General features: G+C 34.3%; 2 non-coding genes across 2 annotated transcripts; both read left to right on the top strand.

The window, feature by feature from the left end:
* The first annotated feature begins 354 nt into the window (after nucleotides 1-354).
* LOC128040151 (small nucleolar RNA R71) lies at nucleotides 355-461 on the top strand. The gene has a single exon (XR_008194811.1). It is a non-coding gene; the product is annotated as a small nucleolar RNA R71 (small nucleolar RNA).
* A 2576-nt stretch (nucleotides 462-3037) lies between these two features.
* On the top strand, nucleotides 3038-3145 carry LOC128040250 (small nucleolar RNA R71). The gene has a single exon (XR_008194908.1). It is a non-coding gene; the product is annotated as a small nucleolar RNA R71 (small nucleolar RNA).
* Nucleotides 3146-7615: the final 4470 nt, after the last annotated feature.

The raw sequence follows: 7615 nt of genomic DNA, 5'->3' as shown, positions 1-7615 counted from the left end.
AAAGAATGACCTTCTTCACAGTACACACAGGAAACTACTTCAAACAGACTTGGTGGCTGAGCTGTAAAATTATTAGTACTATTAGCGGTTAATTGTTTTATCATAGAGAAAATAGACGATACTTGAGCTGATAATGAAGTGAGGGCGTCAACTTCATGAACTCCGGCTACACGTCTTCTTGAAGCTGTTCGATTTGTTGGCCATTGATATTTATTACTCGCGATCCTCTCGATGATCTCATAAGCCTCATTATAAGACTTAGACAAAATTGCACCATTCGTGGAACCATCTACCATCAATCTTGTATGTGCATTAAGACCATTATAAAATGTCTCCAATTGGATACAATGAGGAATCCCATTATGAGGACACTTACAAAGTAACTCCTTGAATCACTCCCAATCCTCATACAAAAACTCGTCATCCAATTGTTGGAAAGTTGTGATCTTGTTCCTTAACTTAATGTTTTTGCTAGGTGGGAAATACTTAACCAAAAATCTCTCTGCAAATTCTTGCCATGTAGATATGGAACTTGGTGGCAATGAATTGAGCCATGCTCGTGCTCAATCTTGCAACGAGTATGGAAACAACTTCAACCTTAGTACGTCTTCAGTCACACCGGCTATCTTGAATGAATCACTCACCTCCATAAACAATCGAAGGTGGAGATGTGGATCTTCTATGGGCATACCACTAAATTGGCCCACCATTTGTAGCATTTGAAACATCACTGGTTTCAATTCAAACTGGGTTGGTTCAATATCTGGCCTTCTAATTCTTGGGTTTAACTCATTGAAAAGTGGCACAACATATTGTCTAATGCATCGATCCTTATCATCGACAATGAGGATGTGATTTCGTACATGATCGGCTTCATTACCTTGGTCTTGATTCTGATTTCCAAGGTCCATCTCGACTTGTCTTTGAGCTGTTCGTTCATATTTTATTTGTCTAAAAGATCGTTCAATTTTAGGGTCTATAGGGAGCAAATCAATAATTCGATCTATGCTCATAAACACCTGAAAAGAAAAACAAAAAAATTAAAAAGAATAAGTTAGTAATGTTAGAAATAAATCAAATTGAAAATAAATAATTTCAGGAAAAAAATGACTATGGCAATAGTTGACAATCCCCGACAACGGTGCCAAAAACTTGTAACGCGTAGGTTTGTGCAAGTGTACATAGCCGTTATCAAGTAATAATTAAGTATCGAGTTATCGTCTCCACAGGGATTGTATTTGTGCTAAGTCACTTAATTTGTAAAATTATACTAACAAAGTGGTAATTAAAAACACAATATAGTTGAGAAGTGGTGATTAAAATATATTAAACTAAATGCAATGATCCCTAATGCAAATTATCCTAAGTATGCAAACTATATGAATGAAATAGATTTTAGTAAATTAAACACAATTTGCAACAATTATAACATAAATAAACTAGGACAATTACTTTAATTAAACTCAATTTATTATCAACAAGCTTAATAACATTCGGAAAAACATTTCATGGCAACTTGATCTTTCATGAGTTTGAAAACCACATTACGTCCTTTCAGAATCCTTTACTTAGTAAATACACATTTTACTGATTTACTCAAGACTCTGACTGACGAGGCTCCTTCGTTCCTTTGCTTTGCTCCTTTGCTAATGGCTCTCCAAGGTGGCCAACTAAGGGTTCTTTAAGAGGCTTAATTGCTAAAATTTCTATGAAGATATGATGCTAGGTGTGGGAATGGAAAAGGCTAAGAGAATTTGGAGAAAAGAAAGAATGAAGAATGATTGAGGGATGCTTAAAGGATGATGAATGAAGGAATGAGAGGGTCTTATTTATAGGTGAGGATAGGGGGATAGTTTGCTAAAAATAGTGGATGTTAACCTCTTCAAATCTCCTCAAATTTTGGTTGGCCATGCTTAGTAGCTTTTGACTTGATTTTTTTCTTCATTTTTAAGCAATTTTGGATGCCACACAACTCAAGACTAAGACTTGGTCAGTCGTAAATCTTTGGGCAAATCTCTAGTTTCTTCAACACTACAAGAACCTTGTGTAATTAAACCAAAAATGGTTTAAATGGACAGCCATGTGTAGCCAAATATTGGGTTGACTTGGTCACCAATTTGAATGGTTTTCTAATCTAGCAAAGCTATCAGACCTATCCAGAATAAATCAACAAGTTAGAGGACCTAAGAAGAAAATTTATCTAATTTAATTAATTAATTAAAACCCAAATTATTAGTGAAATATTTTAAAATGAACTATTAAATATAATTTTATATTTTATTATGTCTTCAAAAATATAATATATTCAAATTTATATAAAATAAGCCATTTATTGCATGAAAACTATATAATAAAGCATAAGATCACATTTTAATAATTTCTAAGTCCTAATTTCATATTTTTACATATTTCATTAATTTATTAAATAATTACTTAGTTTTACCAACGGATTTAAGTAAAAAGGTTATAAATTACATAGGAAAAATCCTATATATTTTTCCGTTTACATGTATCCAGGTGGTACACCAGCCACATTCTGTCGATTAACATTGTTGTAATTTCCCATTCCTTAATTATTCTAGCTGAAATTTAGATGTTGTTTCCACCTTGGATTGTATGTGTTGGACTAGAGATTGTTGTTGCTACAATTAAAATTCCCCATGTAATACGCATACGCTGAATTGGATGGGCATTCATCGAAAACATGATCTTCTCCACAGTATATACTTCTAGTTTTACAACCGTCATCTCTTGCGTTGTAAAAGGTCTTTTCAAAGTTTAAATCATATTTGTTAATGATGATACTTGAGTTGTTAAAGATGTAATTTCATCAAGTTCCATTGCTCGAACAACTCTTCTGCCACTACCAACTCTGGTAGTGGGGTACTAATAATTGTTCTTAGCTATCCTTTCCAAAATTTCATATGCCTCATTATATGATTTATTTAGCGAAGTCCCATTGGAAGATGCATCAACTACCATTATTGTATGGGCATTCAATCCATTATAAAATATTTCCATTTCTGTCCAGTGTTGGAAACCATGCATTGGACATTTTTGCAGTAATTCCTTAAATCGCATCCAAGTTTCATATAACATCTCATCCTTTGATTGCCGAAAAGATGTAATATCATTTCGTAACTTTGCATTCATATTTGCAGGATAATATCGTAGCAAAAAACTTTGACAAAGTTCATTCCCAGATGTCATCGTTCTTGATAGTAAAGCAATTAACCATGCTTTGGCATGATCACGTAATGAGTAAGGAAATAACTTGAGTCTAAGGGCATCTTCAAGAACACCCTGCTGCTTAAATGAATCACTTCCCTTCAAAAACAGTCTTAGATGCAATCGTGGATCTTCAGTAGGTAACCAACTAAACTTCCCTACCATCTGCAGCATTTGAAACATTATTGGTTTTAATTCAAAGTGTTGATCTTGAATATGTGGCCTAACAATTCCTGGATTTAGATCATCCAAAATAGGCACTACATGTTCTCTGATGGGTCTGTCTCTGTCATCTATGATTCAAGGAATATCAGCATTCCTTTCGTTATGAAGTACTGGATCTTCTCTAATTGGATCATTTCTAATTCCCTCTATATCTTTTAACTCTTTTCTTCTTCGCCTTAATGTCCTTTCAATTTTAGAATCAAAACAATGTTCCATATCCTCTTGAATATTTCTTCTCATGCACTAATACAAACCTGAAAAATAAAATAAAATACTAATTAACTGCTAAGAAAATAGGAATAATAACAAATCAACTTTTCATCAATGTTATCGAACCCTGGCAACAACGCCCAAAATTTCTTGCGTTTAAAATACTAATGCAATTGTGTAAGTGTACAAGTCATTCAAGTAATAAAGTGATAAGTAAGTATCGTCTCCACAAGGATCAAAAATTGGTAAGAAATTGATTAAGTTATTATAATCCTATTTACTATATCAAATATCAGGAAATACTTTTAAACTGAATAAGAAAGTGGTATAATGAATTAATGTAATTTAATTTTGAAAATAGTAAGTTGATATGACAAATAAAATGTAGTGGCAAATTGCAGAGAAAAGCAAGAGTAAATTTTTTGTTGAATGAACAGGGCTAAAATTATTTAGGTGAAATGTTCATATCAAAATAATGTCATGACAAAAGATGGTCTAATCAACTTCTCAGAGAATTACTATTGTAACCTGCCTATTTTGATAGCTAGATTTAAGCTGGAAATATGAGTTACTGTATGTCTATAGAACTCTGGATTAATAACTGCAATGAACGATCTTCTCGACACAATTCGCAAGATCTATGTCTAGAATGCTACGAGTATTTTGTCAAATATTCGCTAGCATCACACGATTCTAGATCCAGTATATTTAACCTTTTCATAATTCAAAATACATCTATGAACACAAAATAGAATCAACTATGTCGAGAGCTTGCATGCATGTATTTAAAATAAGAATAAATCGAATGAAACTGTGATATAGGCAAATTCAAATCATGAACATTAAAGATGATCAACATCCAACCAACTAAGTCCAACCCAGAAAAGATTTAGTTCATGGGAGTAAAAGTAAACACTAAAGTTAAATCATTCATCAACATTTTAAAGAAGTTTGAATCACAGAAATCAGGAAAACTAAAGGCAGAATTGCAGGATTTCTTACCACACTCCAACTTCTCTTTCATCTTCCAATTGTTCGCGAATCAAGGATAGATGTCTCTTTCCCTTCTTCATGTCTATAGTATGCTCTCTGTAGTTGCTACGCTTTCTTTCTATGAAAATATCCAATGGAGTTTTTCTCTGTGCAGAGAGAGGTTGCTATCACCAGTCTCTTTGTCACACAAATTCTCCTCCTTTTTTTCTTCTTTTATTTCCTTCCTTTATTGGGTATATCCGTCCCACCGCAACACACATTTTTCACTCCTCTTTTTAGGTTGGTTTTTTTGGTACACGTCCAGCTGGCTGAGAGTGATGTGGATAGAGTGCTGAGTCATCTTCCCAGAATTGCCATGGCAATTCTGTTAGCAATCAATCGTACCAATGGCCACGACAATGTTTCAGTTCCCTTATTTTCTTTCTACATCCTCTTCGCCCTCTTCTTCTACCCGCACCTATGTTTACACAGAACCACACCTTTTCACCCCAAGTGATAAAAGTAACAAATAATGGCCAATGTACGCAACCCAAGCTTTGTTATGCGGTGTTCTAAAATGAGCCTTTCCTATTCAAGCATTGCACTGACCAAATTATTCAAAATTGTGTTCCTGATGATGAGATTCAAAACATCCTGCAACATTGTCACGTTGCTTTTTACAGTGGACATTCCGAAGGAATAAAAACTACTGCCAAGGTTTTCCAATCTGGCTTTTATTGGCCGAGTCTGTTCAACGACACTCGTGCATTCTATCATTCATGTGACTGTTGTCAAGGAACAGGTAATTTATCTAGGCGACATGAAATGCCATTGCAAAATATCTTGGAGATTGAGTTGTTTGATGTTTAGGGAGTAGATTTTATAGGTCCATTTCCACCTTCCTCAGGCAACTTATACATACTTGTGGCAGTAGATTATGTCTCAAAGTGGGTTGAAGCTGTAGCTCTCCCTACTAATAATGCCAAGTCAGTGATGAAATTCTTACACAAAAATATCTTCACAAGATTTGGTACACCTCGCACAATTATCAGTGATGAAGGCTCTCATTTTGACTGCAAATTAGTTTCTAGTACCTTGCATAGGTATGGGGTGAAACACAAGATTACCACGGCATATCACCCCTAAAAAAATGGACAACTCAAAATTTCTGGTCATCCAGACTAGATGAAGCTTTGTGGGCTTATCGCACTGTATTTAAAACACCATTGGGATGTCACCTTTTAAGCTTGTTTATGGAAAGTCATGTCACCTACCAGTTGAGCTGGAGCATAAAGCATTTTGGGCCATTAAGAAGCTGAATACAGAGTGGATCGTTGTTAGCCATAAAAGGTTACTAGAGCTGAACGAAATGGAAGAATTTCGAGCCGAAGTATATCAAAATGCTAGACTATACAATGAGAAGACCAATTGCTAGCATGAAAATAGGATTTTGCCACAACAATTTGAACCAGGACAATAGTTGTTGTTGTTTAGCTATAGGCTCAAATTGTTCCCTGGAAAATTAAAATCTCATTGGTCAGGACCTTTTGAAGTAGCCCGCGTATACCCTCATGGAGATGTGGATGTCAAAGATATAAGGACTGGGACTACATTCAAAGTTAATGGACAATGCTTGAAAATTACTTGGCTAATCCTATGACTCAAAATAAACAGTCCATTGATCTTTGAGATGTTTCACTTGTGCATCTCGATAGTTCTTTTTGCTTTATTTTTCTCAAATTTAAATTTTTATTGGTTCTTTCATTTTCTTAGTTTAATAAATTCTTTTCCTTTTGTTTTACAGGTATGTTTGTTTTCTTGGAAAAAGAGGGGTCGGGCTTCATAAATTACCCGTTAACCCATTGGAATTTTCCCTACTATTTACCCTCCAATCATATTTGTACTTTCCTTTCAATTTTCAATAACACCATAGTTAGGCCATCATTACCGCTCATCCACTCGCCCATGTTACACCATTACTTTGTCGTCATTTTATTTTTCTTTTACCCTAATCGTTTCAATTTCTTTTACAGTTAACCTAGGTTTTCTTTCTCTCTAAACTTACTTATGTTTCTTTCTACTCCGTCAAGCTTTCACCTTTTTTGTCTACCCCGTCAAGTTTTCACCTTTCTCGTCTACCATTTACTCTACCTTTTCCTAATGGTCAGATGTTTTACTCTGCAACCATCTGCTACCCCACAATGCATTGTTTTCAACCAAGCAACGGAAGATCGGTACACGCACAGTATCTCTAAGAGTCTGTTTTTCTTAGAAAAAGGTTTCCTTTTTTAATACGAACCTTTTATCGGTAATGATGAGTCTACTTATTCTATGGTAGAACAATATGGATGACAAATTTTCTACTTATATCTAGAGGATGTTTTGACAAAGGTGGTTAGTGAGTTCTACGCTCACTTTACTTCTCCCAACAATGCTTTTATTTATGTGCGGGGAGCCTCAGTGCTGTTTGGTGAAGATAGCATCAATGTGCTGTATGACCTTTCTGTTAGAGTATGCCCAAAGATCAATCATGAGATGGTTGTAATAACATATTTGATTTATCATGTTTATTAATATAAGGCGTTACCATTATTATTTCAGTTTCTTTTTTGTGTGTATAAATAAATTGTTTTATAATAATGTCTTGAGAGTAATATGATTATTTTTAAAAGGTCCTTAGTCAAGTATAATTGTTGGATAGGACAACAATAATGCATTAAGACTAACATGCAGTTGATTGATAATAAAGAGTTGTCATTGATATGGAATGTCAAAATCGATACATGAATATATGTGTTAGAGAAGAACATATTGGACTGACCTGTTATGAGTATGTTTCTTGGATTATTATGTAATTGTCACAACATTACTCATAGTGATTAATATGTGTATGATCCTCAGACTTGAGATCATCATAATTCCAACATCGTGAGTTGTATATTTTGATACAGTCAAATGTACACCGTAACTGGTTATTCTA

Source organism: Gossypium raimondii, chromosome 3 (genome assembly GCF_025698545.1).
Source record: "Gossypium raimondii isolate GPD5lz chromosome 3, ASM2569854v1, whole genome shotgun sequence".
NCBI lineage: Eukaryota > Viridiplantae > Streptophyta > Magnoliopsida > Malvales > Malvaceae > Gossypium > Gossypium raimondii.
The sequence above is the reverse complement of the archived record's forward strand: the minus strand, read 5'-3'. Positions and strand labels throughout refer to the sequence as shown.